This window comes from Manis javanica, chromosome 9 (assembly GCF_040802235.1).
Source record: "Manis javanica isolate MJ-LG chromosome 9, MJ_LKY, whole genome shotgun sequence".
In the NCBI taxonomy this organism is placed as follows: Eukaryota; Metazoa; Chordata; class Mammalia; order Pholidota; family Manidae; genus Manis; species Manis javanica.
In genome coordinates, this window is record NC_133164.1 from 39,946,093 (window position 1) to 39,968,227 (window position 22,135).

At 36.0% G+C, this 22,135-nt stretch overlaps 1 pseudogene; it reads left to right on the forward strand.

Moving 5' to 3' along the window:
* Window positions 1–21,876, forward strand: part of LOC108384397 (protein GOLM2 pseudogene) — a 142,187-nt pseudogene extending 120,311 nt beyond the window's left edge.
* The last annotated feature ends 259 nt before the right edge of the window (window positions 21,877–22,135 follow it).

Below are 22,135 nucleotides of genomic sequence, written 5' to 3' on the forward strand. Positions count from 1 at the left end.
TATTTTGGAGATGCATGGGGTAAGGTATGAAATGGACTCATTTCTTTATATTTATTTTCAGTTTCTTTTTGTTTTTTATTTTTAAGTATATACACTGTACCATAAGCTGGAAGGCTCTCCTCTCACACTGAACTTCATTGACCCTTTTGTCAAAATCAAGGGTCTGTATAGGCTTTGGTAATTTGTATTCCTCAGGCCATTTGTCTGTTGTTAGTCACAATATCTAATTCTTATACTTTCATAATTAAATTAGATTATAAACAAAATATAAACAAACTAGAATTTATAACTCTAATTGCTATTATAACAGCCAGTAGAGAAATTTCTCTCAACATGTTCAAGATTGTACTGACTCTTCTTGGTGCTTTGAATTTTCACATACCTTTTTAAATTACCAATTCAATTTACATCAAAATTACTTTTGAGATTTGCATGAATTTTGAAGTTTGATTTGGAAATTAAAAAGCAGTTTCCCAATTAATGTACGTAGTAAATCCTTTCATTTAAATAGAAATTTAATTTCTGTTTATTTCTGCTCAATAATTATGTGTGAAGCTGCATATCTTCTTTATATGTCAATATTTAATTTCTGTACATTTTGTTTAAATTTAATATTACCTTTTAATAAATTTCTATGTAAATTTATATGCACTGACTTTAAATCCAGCCACCTTACTAGTTTCACTTATGATTTTTAATCATTTATAAGGTGTATGATACTTTTGAATTCTTTTTGTGCCTATTTATATTTACTTCAACTAACAATGATTTTCTTTCTACTTATTCATACTGTAAGATAGATAGATAGATACATAGATAGATTAGATAGATAGATGATAGATAGATAGATGATAGATAGATAGATAGATAGATAGATAGATAGATAGATAGATAGATATTGGCATGGAAATATATTTGCTTGTTTTGCTTATTTTATTGCACTGATAAATATCTCCAGGACAAAATTTAAGAGAATGTATATAACTTAACATCCTTGTCTTCTTCCCAGTCTCAGGGAGGGAGGGACAGTTTTGAAAAAATCCTAATGTAGTGTGTTTGTTATATGTTGGTGCATTTTGTTTTGATTACAACTAATCTGCATGCTATGATTTTTATGATATTTTGTTCTGAATGGATGTTGAATTATAAAATTTTTCTGCATCTATTGAGATCATGTTATTTTGTTTTATTTATGATATTATAATTATATGGTTTGATTTATAAATATTAAATCAACATCTGTTTCTGGAAGAACAAAATGGTTGTAACGTATCATCCTTTTTGTTAACTTATTATCTGATTAAGTTTTCACACATAGGTGAGTAATTAGACTTGATATCTTTGAACAATTTCATAACATTCTTAGCCATAGTTTTTCAGGTTAATTCTATAGCCTCCTCCTCTCTCTCAGACTCTGATAACATTATTTTATAATTTTTCACAATAGCTCTTATATGTCTATCTATGTAGTTCTCCTTGATAAATATTTTCTTCTGATCCATCTTAATAATTTCATTCCAGTTTTGCCTAATTTTCTATTAAGCACTCCCATTGATTTTTAAACTTTGCTATATTGTTTTAGTCCTAGAATACCAATTGTTTATTTTTTACTTAATTTATTACCAATTTTCATTTAATTCAATTACTATGAATTTAAATTTTCTTATTTTCCTTGGAATTTTATTAATCACATGTTTTAATTTTCACATCTGAGAAAGTAAATGCTTTGTAAGACTATTCATCTATGTTTTATATTTTGTTTTTGTTCATTTTTATCTGTTGATTTTTGGTTATATTTTTCTTGTTCTGTTTAGCTTCTCAGTCTCCTTCCTTGTTCAGTCTTATTAACTCCCCATGCAAAACAGGTGATAGCTAATATAGACATAATAATAAAGAGGTCTCTTCTTCTATCTCCCACTACATATAGTACATAACAGAATAAACAGCTTAATTATTATGATTATAAAAAAATGAAAAGTTTTACATTTATATATGAAACAAAAAATGTCAATACAGTTGTAATATATAGCAAATGCACATGTACAAATGCACCTATAGACAATAAAATAAATAAAATAAGAAACAGGGATATGATAACCCTTTCATAAATAGGAAGGACCCAAAGGAGACTACAACTTCAGTGAAATCATTAAAAAGTTAGTAATGTTAGCTCATTTTCATTTGTCATTTAAAAAGTAACTCTCTTTGAAATGGACCTCTCATCTTTGTTTTCTTTTATTTACAATGCCTTTTATTACTGATTTTTCATTCGTTAGGTTTTACAACACAAGACAAAGTGATTTTCAATAACTAAAATAAGATGTATTTTAGACATAAAATATGATGAATTTGGGGAGCACCCATATGAAAGGGAAAAATATTTCATTAAAATATAGATGATGAAAACTTTATGGTCAATACCATACAAATTTCATGGATGTTCAATTGCCTTGTGGATAACTGAGAATAAAAGTTGTTTGCAGAGCTTGATGAGTTGATTATTTTCTAAGGCTTGCTTTGAAGGAGTGTCTGATTCAAGCTGTTTGGAAATTTTGCCAAGTTTCTAATTTCTGAACTCTCGTTTGAATTAAACTGTCTATCAACCCTATCTGGCTCCTTGCATGTGGAGACATACAGGAACTGAATTATGTAGATGGAAAGCACATTTTAACCAAACAAGTTATAAAGACTACTGTAGTAAAGAGAAAGCGAAATTTCCAACAACTAAAAAGAAACCCTATTTAAAATTAAATAATTAGTAGCTAAACACATTATTTTATATCTATGTTAACTAATTCTGTCTATGATTTTATCTAATAGTGTACAATTATTCATAACAAACACTAAATGTGGTTACAATCTAAGATGTGTTATGAAACTACACCCATAAAAGACACCAGTCTACTTTCATATTTGAAGATATTGGAAGGGGCATCATGCTTTGCTCTGTAGAAACTGAAGAAAAAAAATTCCTTTCAATGTTAAGCTTCCTTCTTGTGCTCCCTAAACCTAGGAATTCAGAAAAATGTCTGGCATCATCAATGCATTTCTCAATTAACCTAACTCATGCTCCTCTCAGTTCCTTCACCATCTGGCATATTTTTTTCAAGGTGACTCATTACTGTATGAATTTCATTCAAGCAACACTTGAACATGACACAATGTTTTTCTAAGTAAATATGCATTAACAAACAAGTATATTTTCTAAGTAATTCTCTAGAGGTCACTATATATTGTACCAGAATTCTTGGCATTTGATATACTTAGCCTACAGTTTAAATTAACTTAAGCAGTTGTTTAAACACACACAAGTACTGCAGGAATGAAAAAAGTACATTTCACAGAGAATTAATTCAATCAATCAGGATAAACTTGAAAAAAGGTAGGTATACTGAATAGAGTATCAAAAGACAAATTTTCTTCTGAATCCAAGCAAATATTTTTAGTGTCAAAACTGAAAAAGGATTTATGACTAAAGAAAGCTGTAGATATGTCTTGATATTTGCAGAAACATGGTATAATAATGACTAAGGGAAGCAGTCTGGAAATTGACTTACTGATTTGGATAAAGTATGAAATAATTATACTTTGTGTATTATAACTCTTCCTTTATATCGACAGTTCTGTAAAGCAAGAATGGATCCTGGAATACTGTATTCTAAAATCCAATGTGATTTTATAACTCAAGTACAACACAAAAAATGAGCAGAATATGTAAATACCACACACTTGCTAGTAAAGGAATGAATATTATCATAGTCCAGGAAATTGGATGTTTCTACAAGGAGTAGAAGTGATAACAGTATGTAAAATGATTCTAAGTCAATTTAGATGTGAACTAATCAGCCATCAAAATTGGGTGAGTGGGTGTGATGATAGCATGTGATATTTCTTTGGAGTTAGGGAGGTAAGACCTGATAGGAGTTGGTTTGAGAGAGAATGGAGAGAAGGTGTCAGGAAACACATACTTTAGAACTGGTCCACCTACTCTCTGTGACTTAATTTTAAATCTAGATATATTCCTATATTAATGTATCTCAATGTCATAAATGTAGTCATAAACATAATTTTAACTTAATCTCAACCTGATCCAACTGATAACATATTAAAATAATAACTTTTCAAGAGCTTTAAATATATCACATATTATTCTAAACTATTTTGCAATGATTAATATGTTTAATCCTCACAATTCATTGAGAAAGTTACTTTTTTGTTTTTTCTATTTCATCTATGAGGAGAGTGAGGCTTAGGGATTTAAATAAACTTCCCAGCTTGATGCTAGTTACTTGCTTGATACCAATTATGCCTTAGTCAAAATCAAAATTAAAGCTCTCCTTTAATTGTGTGTAAGTAACATTATATTGTTTGTCATCTGTTTGTCCCTATCAACTTCATATCTTACAAAATCACAATTGGCAAAGATCCTGAAATCTCAAGTCATTCAACCCATTCTCAAAATTAAAAAGAGATTTAATATTTCTGAGTGTTATGTTGACAGCAAATGAAATGTTTTATGACTGACATTTAAGCTTAAGGGCATCAATCACCTGACAAGTGCCACTTTGAAGAGAAAAATAACACATTTTAAAAACAAATTTGGAATGAGAAGAATGACTTCCTAATGTAAACTCATCACAAGATTAGAAGTCAAAAGACTGGCGCTGACTCAGCCACTGAGAGTATCAACAGCTCCTTGTATAAAAGTATCTGATATTTTAGGTCTCATTCATTTCTACTTCCATTTGACAAGTATTTAATAAGGACTCATGAGATGCTAGGCCCAGAAACAGAACTGGGAATAAAATGAATATAACAGAGCCATCAGACATACAGATGACATTAATAGGCATTGGACTGCAGAAGATAGCTTAGGAACTGAGTGGAAAAATATTGGAAATGATTTGAAATCTGAGTGATTAGAAACTTTAGAGATATGCAGTGCATTTAATGAGAAGGAATACAGAAAGGAGACTGAGAAGAAGCTATCAAAGTCACAGAGTCACAGCCCAGGAAGAAAGTTGTCATGGTCCAAGGAATTGAATTTTCCGAGAAAGAAGTACATCTGTATCATTCATTGCAGTATTCTTAGAACCTAGAAGAATTTCCTGGAACATAGTAGCCATCAGTAAATATTTTTGAGTGTATTAATAAATATAGCTCATATTTGTGAAAGAAAATCTCTTCTAACAGCCTCCCCAAAACGACATTGCTAGGAGTGCATGCTTTATGACTGGATGAATGAATAAGTAATAAGTACTATTAAAAAATAAAATAAAAGTTTACTTATTTAATATTTGAAATTAATTTTAGAAAAATTTTGTAAAATCCATGTTCACTTGGTTTTTGCTTGTTTCCAGAAATGTAAAATGCTGCACATTATCTTTGACAGATACATTTTTTGATAGATATTTTAAAAGATGAAATCAAAACTCATCTAACAATGTAAATACATAATTTAAAAAAATTTACATTTGGAACTGGAGATTGGCAGACATGGCCATACACATTTTGATGTGCACAAATCTGATCACAGAATCATAGGCTGTACAGTGTTTATTTTTGCAATGCTACAATAGGCCAGCCCAAGCAGATGATAATCTATCTTAAAAATGCCTCAGAGAAACACATCCTTGCTGTCCACACCTCTATCATACACCTATGAAAAGGGTGGAATAGTGGAAGAAACTCTCCCCTTTATCCCAGTCCTGTCCACATCTACCCCGGCTGAGGTAAGTACGAAACTCTGTCTTTCACTAACCCATTTTGATGTATGGCTGAGTTGATTTTTAGTTACCTCGTATAAACAAGAGTGAATAACCTTTCCTTGTATCCAATTTTTCTATTTGGCCCTGATTTTACTGTTTGTAATGAGGTTATTTTGTTGTTTTGTGAAAATTTGTGTTTATTGGTGCTTTTCCTGCTACAATTGCTGCTCTTCACGGTGTGTGTGTGTGCATGTGTGTGTGTTTGTGTGTATGTTTAGGGAGTATTCCATAGGCAAATTTCAGCGCTCAGATCTCATGAGTCTTCTCTTGGAACAGTGAGAATATCCAGAGTTGACCTCAGTCTAACTCAGTGTGGAAAATTTGCATGACATAAATTAAAACTTGTTAAGTAAATAGGAAGAGAACCAAGTTAACACAGTTTCTAATAGTCCCACAAGGTGTTACAGTTCATCTGACAAGATTATAAGGCTATTTCATTAATATGAATCATGCTCTGTCTTATTCTTCAAACTAAGACTATTTACTTTAACTCCTAGGAAGCAGTCACATTACCATCAGTGATAATTGCCATCATTAAAACAATACCTTCTTAGAACGCTAATTTGGGGGCTCTCGCAGTTCTTTCACAGGAAGCATTCCATAATGAGGGGATGTCACACTTACTTTAACAGAAGCACTAATAATAATGAGCTACTGGAGAACCTCCCACTGGGAAATGCCTCACCAGACACTACAGAATTTCATATGAAGTAGTTTTAATGCACATGTAAGTATAGTCATAACAGTTTGAACTTGTTAAGATTATTTGTGTTTTAATAAAAAGTGAACAAGTACACTATAATTATATTTTGAGTTGGGGAAAGGGACATAGTCAACCGGTTTGTTTTGAATTATAGTTATAGTCCTTGATCAGGGAAAAGGTGTATTAAATATATTTATCTCATCTGGTGGACTTAAAGGTTATTGGCTGATTTTAAAATATTGATGCAGCTGTGTGGCAACAATGATAATAAAAATATAGTAAATTTGAAAGCCTCAGTATCTTGAATATGTCTAGTATTTTCACAAAATAATCCCATAGATCAGTAGCTCTCTCCCTTGGCAGTACTTCAGTAAAATCACTTGAGAGCTTTAAAAAACCATGATGCTTAGATGCAACCCAGTCCAATTAAACCAGTGGCTCCCAGGCACCTGTACTTAGAAAGTTTCCCAGGTGAGTGAATCATATAGTGAAAGATGATAACCATTGAGGATAATCTGAATGTCTGATGAGATTTTTTTATTTTTTATTTTTTATTTTTTTTTATTTTGGTATCATTAATCTACAATTACAGAAAGAACATTATGTTTACTAGGTTCCCCCCTTCACCAAGTCCCCCCCACATACCCTTCACAGTCACTGTCCATCTGCATAGTAAGATACTGTAAAATCACTACTTGTTTTCTCTGTGTTGTGCAGCCCTCCCCATGCCCCCCACGCACTATAAATGCTAATCATAATGCCCCCTTTCTTTTCCCCTGCCCTTATCCCTCCCTTCCCACCCATTGTCCCCAGTCCCTTTCCCTTTGGTAACTATTAGTTCATTCTTGGGTTCTGTGATTCTGCTGCTGTTTTGTTCCTTCAGTTTTCCTTTGTTCTTATACTCTACATAAGAGTGAAATCATTTGGTGCTTGTCCTTCTCTGCTTGGCTTATTTCACAGAGCATAATACCCTCTAGCTCCATCCATGTTGTTGCCAATGGTAGGATCTGTTTTTTTCTTATGGTTGCGTAATATTCCATTGTGTATATGTACCAAATCTTCTTTATCCATTCATCTACTGATGGACATTTAGGTTGCTTCCATATCTTGGCTATTGTAAACAGTGCAGCTATAAACATAGGGGTGCATCTGTCTTTTCCAAACTGGAATGCTGCATCCTAAGGGTAAGATCCTAGAAGTGGAATTCCTGGGTCAAATGGTATTTCTATTTTGAACATTTTGAGGAACCTCCATATTGCTTTCCACAATGGTTGAACTAATTTACATTCCTACCAGTAGTGTAGGAGGGTTCCCCTTTCTCCACAACCTCACCAACATTTGTTGTTGTTTGTCTTTTCGATGATGGCGATCCTTACTGGTGTGAGGTGATATCTCATTGTGGTTTTAATTTGCTTTTCTCTGATGATTAGCGATGTGGAGCATCTTTTCATGTGTCTGTTGGCCATCTGGATTTCTTCTTTAGAGAACTGTCAATTCAGCTCCTCTGCCCATTTTTTAATCAGATTATTTGCTTTTTGTTTGTTGAGGCGTGTGAGCTCTTTATATATTTTGGATGTCAATCCTTTATTGGATCTGTCATTTATGAATATGTTCTCCCATACTGTAGGATACCTTTTTGTTCTATTGATGGTATCCTTTGCTGTACAGAAGATTTTCAGCTTGATATAGTCCCACTTGTTCATTTTTGCCTTTGTTTCCCTTGCCCGGGGAGATATGTACATGAAGAAGTCACTCATGTTTATGTCCATGAGATTTTTGCCTATGTTTTTTTCTAAGAGTTTTATGGTTTCATGACTTACATTCAGGTCTTTGATCCGTTTGGAGTTTACTTTTGTGTATGGGGTTAGGCAGTGATCCATTTTCATTCTCTTACATGTAGCTGTCCAGTTTTGCCAGCACCATCTGTTGAAGAGACTGTCATGTCCCCATTGTATGTCTATGGTTCTTTTATCAAATATTAATTGTCCATATATGTTTGGGCTAATGTCTGGAGTCTCTGTACTGTTCCACTGGTCTGTGGCTCTGTTCTTGTGCCAGTATCAAATTGTCTTGATTACTGTGGCTTTGTAGTAGAGCTAGAAGTTGGGGAGCGAGATCCCCCCCACTTTATTCTTCCTTCTCAGGATTGAGTTGGCTATTTGGGGTCTTTGACGGTTCCATATGAATTTTTGAACTATTTTTTCCAGGTCATTGAAGAATGCTGTTGGTAATTTCATAGGGATTGCATCGAATCTGTATATTGCTTTGGGGAGGATGGCCATTTTGACAATATTAATTCTTCCCAGCCAGCAGCATGGGATGAGTTTCCATTTGTTAGTGACCTCTTTAATTTCTCTTAAGAGTGTCTTGTAGTTTTCAGGGTATAGGTCTTTCACTTCCTTGGTTAGGTTTATTCCTAGGTATTTTATTCTTTTTGATGCTATTGTGAATGGAATTGTTTTCCTGATTTCTCTTTCTATTAGTTCATCATTAGTGTATAGGAAAACAACAGATTTCTGTGTGTTACTTTTGTATCCTGCAACTTTGCTGAATTCCGATATTCGTTCTAGTAGTTTTGCAGTGGAGTCTTTAAGGGTTTTTATGTACAATATCATGTCATCTGCAAATAGTGACAGTTTGACTTCTGCTTTAGCAATCTGGATTCCTTGTATTTCTTTGTTTTGTCTGATTGCCGTGGCTAGGATCTCCAGTACCATGTTGAATAACAGCGGGGAGAGTGGACATCCCTGTCTTTTTCCCAATCTCAGAGGAAAGCTTTCAGCCTCTCACTGCTCAGTATGATGTTAGCTGTGGGTTTATGATATATGGCCTTTATTATGTTGAGGTACTTGCCCTCTATACCCATTTTGCAGAGAGTTTTTAACATGAATGGATGTTGAATTTTGTCGAATGCTTTTTTAGCATCTATGGAGATGATCATGTGGATTTTGTCCTTCTTTTTGTTGATGTGGTGGATGATGTTGATGGATTTTCAAATGTTATACCTTCCTTGCATCCCTGGGATGAATCCCACATGGTCATGGTGTATGATTCTTTTGATGTATTTTTGAATTCGGTTTGCTAATATTTTGTTGAGTATTTTTGCATCTACATTCATTAGGGATATTGGTCTGTAGTTTTCTTTTTTGATGGGGTCTTTGCCTGATTTTGGTATTAGGGTGATGTTGGCTTCATAGAATGAATTTGGGAGTATTCCCTCCTCTTCTATTATTTGGAAAACTTTAAGGAGAATAGGTGTTATGTATTCTCTGTATGTCTGATAAAATTCCATCTGGCCTTGGGGTGTTGTTCTTGGGTAGTTTTTTGATTACCACTTCAATTTTGTTGCTGGCAATTGGTCTGTTTAGATTTTCTGTTTTTTTCTGGGTCAGTCTTGGAAGGTTGTATTTTTCTAAGAAGTTGCCCATTTCTCCTAGGTTTTCCAGCTTGTTAGCATATAGGTTTTCATAGTACTCTCTAATAATTCTTTGTATTTCTTTGGGGTCTGTAATGATTTTTCCTTTCCGTTTCTAATTCTGTTGATGTGTGTTGACTCTCTTTTTCTTTTAATAAGTCTGGCTAGAGGCTTATCTATTTTGTTTATGTTCTCGAAGAACCAGCTCTTGGTTTCACTGATTTTTTCTATTGTTTAATTCTTCTCAATTTTATTTATTTCTTCTCTGATCTTTATTATGTCCCTCCTTCTGCTGACCTTAGGCCTCATTTGTTCTTTTTCCAATTTCTATAATTGTGACATTAGACTATTCATTTGGGATTGTTCTTCCTTCTTTAAATATGCCTGTATTGCTATATACTTTCCTCTTAAGACTGCTTTTGCTGCATGCCATAGAAGTTGGGGCTTTGTGTTATTGTTGTCATTTGTTTCCATACATTACTGGATCTCCATTTTAATTTGGTCATTGATCCATTGATTATTAGGAGCATGTTGTTAAGCCTCCATGTGTTTGTGAGCCTTTTTGCTTTCTTTGTACAATTTATTTCTAGTTTTATACCCTTGTGGTCTGAAAAGTTGGTTGGTAGGATTTCAATCTTTTTGAATTTACTGAGGCTCTTTTGTGGCCTAGTATGTGGTCTCTTCTGGAGAATGTTCCATGTGCACTTGAGAAGAATGTGTATCCTGTTGCTTTTGGATGTAGAGTTCTGTAGATGTCTATTAGGTCGATCTGTTCTAGTGTGTTGTTCAGTGCCTCTGTGTCCTTACTTATTTTCTGTCTGGTGGATCTGTCCTTTGGGGTGAGTGGCGTGTTGAAGTCTCCCAAAATGAATGCATTGAATTCTATTTCCTCCTTTAATTGTTTATTTGTTTCACATATATTGGTGCTCCTGTATTGGATGCATATATGTTTATAATGGTTATATCTTCTTGTTGGCATGAGTCCTTTATCATTATGTAATGTCCCTTTTTATCTCTTGTTACTTTCTTTATTTTGAAGTCTATTTTGTCTGATATTAGTACTGCAACCTCTGCTTTCTTCTCTCTGTTGTTTGCCTGAAGTATGTTTTCCCATCCCTTGACTTTTAGTCTGTGCATGTCTTTGGGTTTGAGGTGAGTTTCTTGTTAGCAGCATATAGATGGCTCTTGCTTTTTTATCCATTCTATTGCTCTGTGTCGTTTGATTGGTGCATTCAGTCCATTTACATTTAGGGTGATTATTGACAGATATGTACTTATTGCCATTGCAGGCTTTAGATTTGTGGTTACCAAAGGTTCAAGGTTAGCTTGTTTACTACCTTACTGTCTGACCTCTCTTGCTTACTGAGCTGCTGTAAACACAGTCTGATGATTATTTCTTTCCCTTCTTTTTCCTTCTTGTCCATTCTTCATATGTTGGATGTTTGTTCTGTGCTCTTTTTAGGAGTGCTCCCATCTAGAGCAGTCCCTTAAGATACTCTGTAGAGGTGGTTTGTGGGAGGCTAATTCTCTCAACTTTTGCTTGTCTTGGAATTGTTTAATCCCTCCTTAATATTTAAATGATAATCGTGCTGGATACAGTTTCCTTGATTCAAGGCCCTTCTATTTCATTGCATTAAATATATCATGCCATTCTCTTCTAGCCTGTAAAGTTTCTGTTGAGAAGTCTGATGATAGCCTGATGGGTTTTCCTTTGTAGGTGACCTTTTTTCTGTCTCTGTCCTTTTCCTTGATCTTTGCCATTTTAATTATTATGTGTCTTGGTGTTGTCCTCTTTGGATCCCATCTCTCGGAAGTTCTGTGTGCCTCCGTAGTCTGAGCAACTATTTCCTCTCCAAGTTTGGGGAAATTCTCAGCAATTATTTCTTCAAAGACACTTTCTATCTCTTTTTCTCTCTCTTCTTCCTCTGGTACCCCTATAATGCGGATATTGTTCCTTTTGGATTGGTCACACATTTATCTTAATATTGCTTCATTCCTGGAGATCCTTTTATATCTCTCTGCATCAGCTTCTATGCGTTCCTGTTCTCTGGTTTTTATTCCATCAATGGCCTCTTGCATCTTATCCATTCTGCTTATAAATCCTTCCAGAGTTTGTTTCACTTCTGTAATCTCCCTCTGGATGTCTGTAACCTCCCTCCAGACTTCATCCCTTTGCTTTTGCATATTTCTCTGCAGCTCTGTCAGCATGTTTATGATTTTTATTTTGAATTCTTTTTCAGGGAGACTGGTTAGGTCTGCCTCTGCAGATCCTTTCTCAGGTGTAACTATCTTGGACTGGACCAGATTTTTTTGCCTTTTTCATGGTGATAGCAGTGGCTGTAGGCAGGTTGCAGGTGTGTCACCTGGGAGAAGAAAGTCCTTTCCTGCTTGCTGGATGCCTTGCCCTTCTCCACTGCCTGTGATGGCTACCTGCACTCCTGGAGCAGTCAGTGGGTTAATCTCCTATGCTGCTGTGGGCGGGGTGTCCATCAGAGCAGCGCGGAACCCTACAGGGAGTGGCATTCATGCCAGGTGCACTCCTCTGTACTAGCGGTGACCCTGCCGGGCAGCTGTGTAACAGCAGCAGCCCTTGGGTCTGGCCCGGGCAGCTGTGCATTGGGCTGGGATTCTGGTCGGCTCCTGGGAGCATGCCTGCTCCCTCTGGCTCTGCTGCCGGGAGGCGTGGGTCTTTTCCACGCAGGCTTCTACCAGGCTCTGGCTTCACTGCTGCCTGTGCACATGAGCCATGCCTGGGCTGTTCAGTCATGCTGCTGTAGACTAGTCCTGCGGTGCACGGATCTGCTTTCGGTTCCTTCTAGCGCTTCTGCCCCTGGCGTGCGCTCCCATTCCCTGCTACTGGGCCCATGTGTCAGGGTCCTCACCTGTTGGAGGAATGACTGGCAGGCTGCCTAGTCCTGTGAGGGGCTTCAGAGCTGTACTGCCTCCATTTAGGGTGCCTAAGTTTCCCAGGTATTCCCAGCTGCCAGGACAACCTCATCCAGCTATGGGGTCCCTGTCTCTTTAAGATTTGCAGAGAGCACTCGCTTTTCTTTTGTCTCAGGGGCACCAGTTGCAGGGACCTGCCCACAGGTTTTGCTTTTCCATTTCTCTAACATCCAGCACCCTGTGCACCTTGTGTCTGTGTTCTGGGTGTGGATTTCTAGAGCTGGTTGTTTAGCAGTCCTGGGCTTTCACTCCCTCCTCATTCTGACTCCTTTCTTCCCACTGGGTTTTGGGGTGGGGAATCATTTGGCTCCTACCTGGCCGCGGCTTATATCTTACCCCCTTCGTGTGATGCTGAGTTCTCACAGATGTAGATGTATCCTGGCTGTTGTACTGCATCCACTGGTGTCTCTTTTAGGAATAGTTGTATTTATTGTATTTTCATAAATATATATGTTTTGGGGAGGAGATTTCCTCTGAACTACTCACACTGCCATCTTCCCGTGATCCTGTCTGATGAGACTTTGAGATAATCTGGAAAATTACTCAGCAAAAAGGATGACAATTTGAGTGAAAGCAAAACATGAATTTTATTATTGAAATATTAATAAAAATGTTTATATTCAAGAAAATGTGCTGTGATTTGAATGACCCCAACTAGCTACCAATTTTGAACAAAAGTAACCAATATTTTCTCTGTTTGCTTTTTTTTTATTAGAAATAGTTTAAGGTACTTTAAATTGTTTTATTGATCTCTTAATTCAGATAAACAGTCACTTTTTAAAAATAGAATTAAAATTTGCTTTATTTGTTCTCAACATGCAGTGAACACTGGAGATTTTACATCTATCTATATGTCTATATTCATCTATATCTTTATATTTATTATACAGTGGACCCTCGAACAACATAAGGATTAGGGGTGCCAAACTCCTTGCCATTGAAAAATCCATGTATAACTCTTGATTCCCCCAAATCATGACTTCTAATAATCTATGGCTGAACAGAAGCCTTTTGATAGCATGAACAGTTAATACATATTTGTATGTTATATATATTATGTACTGTATTCTTACAGTACTGTAAGCAAGAGAAAAGAAAATGTTTTTTTAAACTGTCACAAATTTCAAAAAATGTTTCCAATATGTTTTCTCAAAAAAATCTGGGTATATGTGGTCCTGTGCAGTTCAAATCCATGTTGTTCAAGGATCAACTTTTACTTTTCAAAGAAAGGGGTAAAATTAGTTTATTTTATGTTAAATATCAGTGTAGAGGTTTGTCCATACAGCTATTGTGGTATACTAATTTTTTGAGGAATGTAAATATATATTGAGATAAGATAATGATGTTTGCTCAACATGTACATTTTCCCAGTATATAATTTTATTTAATATCCTTTAAGACAAGCATTTTTCCTGTTTTCATATGAGGTAATGTGGCTAAATATTATCTTGTCCAATATTTCACACTTATCAAATGTTTGAGTTAGTATTTGAGCTAAGATTATTCTAGTTTCAAAACCTACACTCATTTTTTGACTAGATTATATGATTGAAAGCCTTTAGGATAACTTCCATTATTCCTCAATGTTCTTTTGCCTTCAAGAAATTCTTTGAAAGCATAAGATTTAAGAAAAAATATATTTATTTCAAGAAAACTCTACATGAATATCTTATAAAATATTACAAAATTTCCCTTTAAATATACTGCATTTTATTTGAGCTTCTAACTCAGAAGATATTCTGCTTTTTGTTAAAATTTCACAGTCTCCGTGGGACATAAAACGCATATGTTTTATGTAAATGATAGACCCAATTTTCCATATGTAAATATTTTTAGAAAGTAAAATAAATACTTTGTTTAATTTGGGTGTCTTTTGAACATTTTGGAAATGACTTTATGGTAAATTTTCTTGTGACAGTTTTTTAAACCAAAGCATTCCTCTGTTCTAGGGAATTGCTCCAGTACATTTTGTTAGTTAAAAAGGTCAATAAAACCAATACTATTGTAATTTTAATTTATAAATCACATGGTTGCAAAGTTTCATTATTATCCTATATCTTAAATGTAACATGTAGTTTATCACACAATTTGCATATAAATTAGATAATATGCACAGTGATAGAAATGAATGTTACTGCTATATTCTCAATGTCTCTGCAGCTGTCTAATCAAATGTTTTAAAGTTATAGGATTAATAAAATTATAAAATAATTCAATAGTTGTTTATCTTATCTGTTGATTATAGCCAAAACCTGTTTGATCAACAATAAATATATCTCATTCTAAAATACGTTTTGACACCTGCTGATCTTCGCAATAATTAATATAGCTCTGAACTGAATATAAATGATCATTTAGACTATAACAAAAGAATATGTGGTCAAAATTAAATCATGCCTCTTTTTTTTTAAACCAAAGTCCTTTCATTATTTAGTTTACTCTTTTTGGAACATTATATAAAAATAAACAAATGATATTGAAAATGTAAAACAAAGCAGCAGGTTTTAAAGCACAATTGAAATAATACTTGATTATTTTGGTAATATTCGTATTCACTACTTTATTTGGACAAAGCAAGAATGCTACTTAATACTTAGATTTTGAATTTGTTGCCTAGAGTATAATGGTAAGGTAATCAATCTTACATCACTTATATTATTAGTAGCCCCTAAAAACCCAAAGGAAATCAAATCATGACTTTGAAGAAATATGTGCACCTCATGTTAATTGTTAACACTATTCACAATAGCCAAGTCATGAAGCAACCTAAGTGTCCATCAATAGATGAATCAATGAAGAAAATGTAAAGGGACAGATAAGTCATGTAATATAGATCCAGTGGGATATTATTTAGGCATAAAAAGAAGGAAATCCTGACATTTGGGATGACATGGATGGACCTTGAGGTCACTATGTTAAGTGAAATAAATTAGATAGAGAAAGACAAATACTATATGATCTCACTCATATGTGGAATCTAAGGGTTCAAAATGATTCTGATGCTAAGACTGATGAATGGATCAAGAAGGCACAAAAAGATGTATTACTCACAGGATGGGCCTTTCTGGTGTAGTGGTTAGGATGGGGGATTGGGGTGAGGATTCCTGTGTAGGAACCAAGTATGACTGTTTCAATCTTCCCTACCCACACCGAGGCAGGAAAACTGCAGGCTTTACCTGGCTGCCCAGATAATAGTGCAAAAACAGGAAGGGCCAAGTGGGGCTTGAAGCTGTCAGTCATGAAATAGCAAAAACATAGTCATTTAAAGGATTGGATTTTATAAATAACATTCTAGGACCACAGTGAAATTAAGCAAAAATAATTGTAGAGAACCCAGGGAAAGAAAAGTTTTGGAAACTAAAAACATATTCCTGAATAAACCAATGCAAACCAAAAAAAAAGAAAAGAAAAGGAAAGGAAAGAAAACAAGAGAAGGAAATTGTACTCTCATATATCATATAAGGCTATAATAATTAAGCTATAGTAATTAAGACTATGATACTGGTACAGTGATTAATTAATTGACAAGAGGAATGTTGTCAAAAAAAAGCAGACTATTCAAGGTCACAGTGAGAGCAACCAACTGCAAGCAGGGAAAAGATACCTGACCAGAAACCAGCCCTTTTGCACCTTGACCTTAGACTTTAAAGCCTCCAGAACTGTGGGAAAATAAACTTCTGTTTCTTATGCCACTGAGTCTCTGCCAACCAGTGGTATTTGGTTATGGCAGCCCTAGCTGACTAATACATTACATAAAATAGTGGCCTAAAAGATAACAATTTATTATTTCTTGTGATTCAGGTTGGGAAGCTGGTAGTTCTTTTATTTGTCTTACCCGGAGTCAATTATGTGGCCATAGTCATCTTGTTGTAGCAGATAGACGGCCAGACATGAGAAGGAAGTGGGAGGGGGACTTAAGCTAGATGCTTGCTTACATTCTACACATTCTGTGTAAGCTGTTCTCAGGGGATGAGGGGAGTGAGAACATAGAATACAGACTGGCCCAAAACAGCGAGTTCCAACATGGAGGAGAAGTTGCCCCAAACTTCACTCCAAAATGCATTATATACTCATTAACATAGTAAAATCACACCCCTTCTTTATTAACGTAGTAAAAATCACACCTCCCTGGGCCATGACAGTTCTGATGAAAAATAAATATAGCCAAACTCCCCTCATCCAGTGATGAGGGTGGAACTAGCCTAAACCCCAAAAAAACTCCACGGTTTCCCTTTGAAACCTAATCCCACTTAGTGAATATTCACCTCTTTTACATTAAAAAGGCTTCTTATTGCTTTTCCATTGCGACTCCCTCTGGGGATGTCTGCTCCAAACTCACTGTATGTACTTTTGTCTTTCTCTGAACTCTTTCTCTCCAAGTGAACTCTTAATGCTCAGTGGCTTTTTGTGTCCATTCTTGAGTTCTTTCTTGCAATAAGACTGAGCACCTGATCGGGTAACAATCTGACAACTAGGTTAGAATTAAAGGTTTTCTCAGAGACCCTGCCTGGCAGTGCTTGACCTATTCCAGCCCTAAGGCTCCATCTCACTAGTTCAGGAGAATTGCTGGCAGTGCTCAGCGCTGATCTGCCTTCACCGCAAATGCCCAGAGCATATCTTCTCTAATCTCAGATCTCTGCATTTACTATGTCCCCGTCAGGTACTCATTAGCATCTAAACATTGTCTTCCCTTCCAGTCAAATCCTTCCCTATGCCAGCCTGGCTCTTTATTTTACTTTCTCATTCATTTTTTACAGTATTAGCTTTAAGTCTTGTTTGAAATTATTAATAGCCATTACATTGCTTAAAAAATGCTTGCTTTAAAAATCTAAATTCTTGACTTTCAGAATGGCTCTTCTAAGTTTCTAGATCATATTTTGAGACTATGTAGCAATCATTATTTTGTATTATGTAATCTTGTCACCAAAATGTGAATGTCTCTATATAAGAAGAATATTACTAAATCTATCAGATTAGGTCATACATAGTACATAGTATGTTACTCTAAAAAACACTCTAAAATCAGAAGCTTATAAAAATCAGAAGTTTATTTCCTTTTACCAGTTCATTTTCACTATGTAACAGTGGTCGTTTATTTCAACGTCATCTAATTTAGAGGATAAATGACAAGAACTACTATCTTGAATATTTCTATTCATTATAGAGAAGAGACATCTACACCTGATTCTTAAAGCTTCTGCCCCAGAGTAACTCACATCATATCTTTCTGAATCTTATTGCCAACAGTGGTCATATGCCATTCCTGAAATGAACATGGAGAAATTGCAAAGTTTTTCCATTTAAAAGTGTGACGGAAGGAGGGAATATGGAATGTTTCCAAATGGTCACATACATGGAAGGCAGGTTAAACTTGTGCTGCAAAATTTTTATCACTGATATCTATATGGGTAAAATTGCAGTATTTCCAGAATCTCTCACCTGGCCTTAGTGCATCTCCATATCAATAGGTGTTCCCAAGGGGTGAAGATGAGTAGTCCATCCCATATCAGTAGGTGATTACAAGGGGGAACGAGGGCATATCTGGACTAGAGAGGCTGGGTTGGGCCTCTTCTTGCAGCCCTGTCATGAGAGACACAGGAGAGAGAAGTGGATGACTGCTTGTAAGCAATAAATGGGTTTCTCCCACTTTATTTCTCCCTTTTCTGTTTTCTGTTTCAAGGGTAATTTGCCCAGGCTGGGAGACAGATTATCCCCCCAGAGGTACAATCTGTTATTAAGTATGTGGAATATTTGTCAACAATGGTACGGAACTTTTTTACATCTATTACTTTAATGAATTCTCACCATGATTTCATAGGTAAATTTTCCTTGAACATACAACTTCTACTGACAGTTCTTGTATGAACCCAAACCTGTGATATCTGGTTCTGTGCTTTTTGACATTACCACTCATATTTAGGTAAATTGAATGGCTAAATGCTGCTTCATATTTATAACACATTGCATGTGCAGTGGTCCTTCTAGCTTTTCATTTACAAAATCAATTAATTCATAAATTAATTCAGCAAATACGAACTGAGTGTTTAAGTGTGTCAAAAAAAATCCTCTAAGACATGTCACTGAATAAAATAAACATGTGACCTGCCATTATGACAGATACAAACATTTGACTTGCATATGTCTAGTGGTAATACAGAAACGTCACTAGGGTGATGAGGAATTTCCAAATGTAGTTACAGAAGTGTAAGTGGTGGGACCTGTTTTCATCTGTGACCTTAGGGAAAACCATACTGAGAACCCACTTTTGAACTGAGATCTTCAGTGTGAGTGGACAATCCATTCCCAAAAAGCACTGAACTAAAATGCATCATATTCTTCCCCATTACCAGGTAATCAGGCATTTGTTTCATCTTTAACTCCACCATCACCCAGTGCCCTGTTGCAAACTAAGAAATGATCAAAGTTTTCCATTCTCTGACAACTCAAGTCCAAATGTAGTTGTTGCACACATTCTCAAGCGGTTTTGTGACTACACAGTTTATCAAAAAGCATCGAGGTATACAAGTTCCTGAAAGATGGTGAGATCTGCAGAAAGAGCATAAATATACTTTGAAGCTCTGAATGTGATGACATTCCTCCCACCTCCCTCAACTTCTGTCCCTCTTGTGTAATTCTGGTTGAACACAGGCGATTCTAAAGAGCTTGCAGTCAGTGAACTAGTGCACTTTGTGGCCTGTGGTAAAATTGCTCTTCATCAAGTCAGTTCCTTTTGAACTTGGCTTGTACAGCTGTCCTTGATTCATCACAGCTGTCATTCTCAGTATGGCAAAAACAGTGTCCATCATTATAGTCTGTATAGGCTTGTGGGCTTCGTTTTCCTATTCACAGCAAAAAATAGATGTAAAAAGTGATATAAATTTTTGTCTCAATGTGACCTAGACATTTGACTGTATTTTAAAATAGCATACTTTAAATATAGCATGTAAATATAAAAATCACATATTTTAATTCAAAATACCATACAAGGGTTATTCCTCCATCTAAGCAACTGTGCATATAATGTTTTTCCCCTCTAAATTGAAGTTTGCTTTTTACTTCTGGTATTCTACAATGTGCATTTTATTACACATTTATTAAAAATGCTTTGCACAATTATTATTTTATAGTTGACCCTGGTAATACAGTAACAACTATGTAAGAAGCAGTTTGCCTCACAGAGTTTTAGGATAATACAATGATTATAGACACATTTTAATTTTAACAAAGTTCTTCTCACAAGTGATGAATAATAGTATATTGCACATAGAATCCTTGGGATTCTAATTTAACAATACAAAGGAAGAAAAAACTGAAAGGACACAGGTTATGTACAAATATTTATGTATTTGTGTTAGGAAAATATTTCTCTATTTCATAATAACACTGAACCAAGAATTTAAACCACTCATAAAAATTGTTACACCATCTTTTCTCCACCCCCCAGCCCTGAGGTGTCACACAGGGGCAGTAGCTGGGTGGCTCTGCTTCCACTCTGCCTGAGGCCTGGTTCAAAACGTGTAGAATGAGCTTCTGCAGGATGTGAGGATGGGGGCAGGAAGGAGACTGTGGTGTTCGGCTGCCCTTTCTCCTGCTAGCAGGCAGGCAATGGCTGGCCTCTTTCAGTGGGCTCTGGGCCACATCCACAGGCAACTCAGCAGCCGAGGTCTTAGCTTGTGGGTGTCTGCGGTGAGACCCTCGGGCACAGCCTGGTTCAGCCCCACAGGGGGTTTCCGGGCCAACCGGTGAGCAGGCTGCCTTCCCACTTCGTGCTGGCGGTGAGGCTGGTGGTGGTCTGGTCTTCGCCCTCAACTACCGGAACATTGCCTCCCACCATGTCCTGCTTCAGGAGGAGGTGGCCAAGCTTCAAGAACAGGTCCAGTGCACTGATAAGGCCCCAGGCGCCTGCAGAAGCGCAGTTCGAAAGGCCTGCTCTCCGTGGACTAGCGTAACAAACAGATCGACCACGAAGGAGGTGACTGCGGCCTCATTAGCACCAGACTTCAGGCCAAGGAGGGCCTGGGAGACAGATGCGAGGATGACAAGATTAAACTACAGAGCAACATATCATACCAGAAGGCAGGCGTGCATCATTTCAAGGAGCAACTTGCTGAGCTTTGTCCTGAGTTCCTTCGACAAGAAGACCAGCTTCAAGACTATAGGAAGAACACCACTTACCTTGTGAAGAGGTTAGAATATGAGAGTTTTCAGTTTGGACAGCAGATTAAGGAATTAAGAGCACAGCATGAATAAAATTATTAAAGTTAGCAGATCAGTTTTTGCACTAAAAAAGCAAAAGTCCCACAAGTTCAAATCAAAAGATGGAAATGAATTGGGTAATAACATACGTGGTACTCAAAAACATTCCAAAAGTAGCTGAGAATGCTCCAGATAAGCATGAAGAACCCTCAAGTCACCATATTCTATGGGAAAGAACAAATCAAACGAGGTGATGATTCAGGAATGCCTGGAATAGAAGAGAATGATCTTGCAAAAGTTGAAGATCTTCCCACTGCTTTCAAGAAACCCCCTATTTCCATTTCTCAATATGAAAGTCATCAGGAAATCTCCCATATTCCAACTGGACAGCCTCCCACAGATGCTCGTGTAAACCATGATGGAGATCCTGAAACTGTGCAACAGAACCCTTGCAATTCTCTTCAGCATTTAATTCCAGGCCCAAACTTGGAGAATATACCCAGAATTCAAGCAGGTATATTAAGTCAGGCTGCCAAAGATAGAATTGGTGATTTCCATAAACTGAAACAGAGCTGGTACTTTGATGAGAATGAATCCCCTGTTGATTTGTGGTAAGGCTCTAGACTGTCGGATTATAGTGGGGATGATGGTAAGGTAGGTGATTATGAGGCAGACAAGCAGACTGAGCTGGCTTACAGTGGGAAGAAGATGGTGATGGTGGAGAGGAAGATGTCCGAGATGATGAAGGAGGAGATCTTCAAATAGGCCCTGAAGCCTATGGAAAACAATGTTTCAATGAAGTCCTTTCAGCCCTTAAGGAAAACGTCAGAAAACCTGAAGTGCTGTAAAATGGGATCATTTTTACTTTGCTTTTGATTTTTCTTGTAAAGATCAGTTACATCGGTTGTAAAGATACAGTGAGAGAGATGTAAGAAAAAATTTTAATGAAGAAATGTCCCCATGTGTTTTTCATGTTGTATTATTAAAGCAGATACTTTTTTGGTTATGTTGGAATTTAGCCAAAAAGAGAATAAGCAAAAATGTAAGTTGTGCATTTAAAGCAAACTAATGGATATTTTCATTTTACTGACTCTCTTTCCACAAATG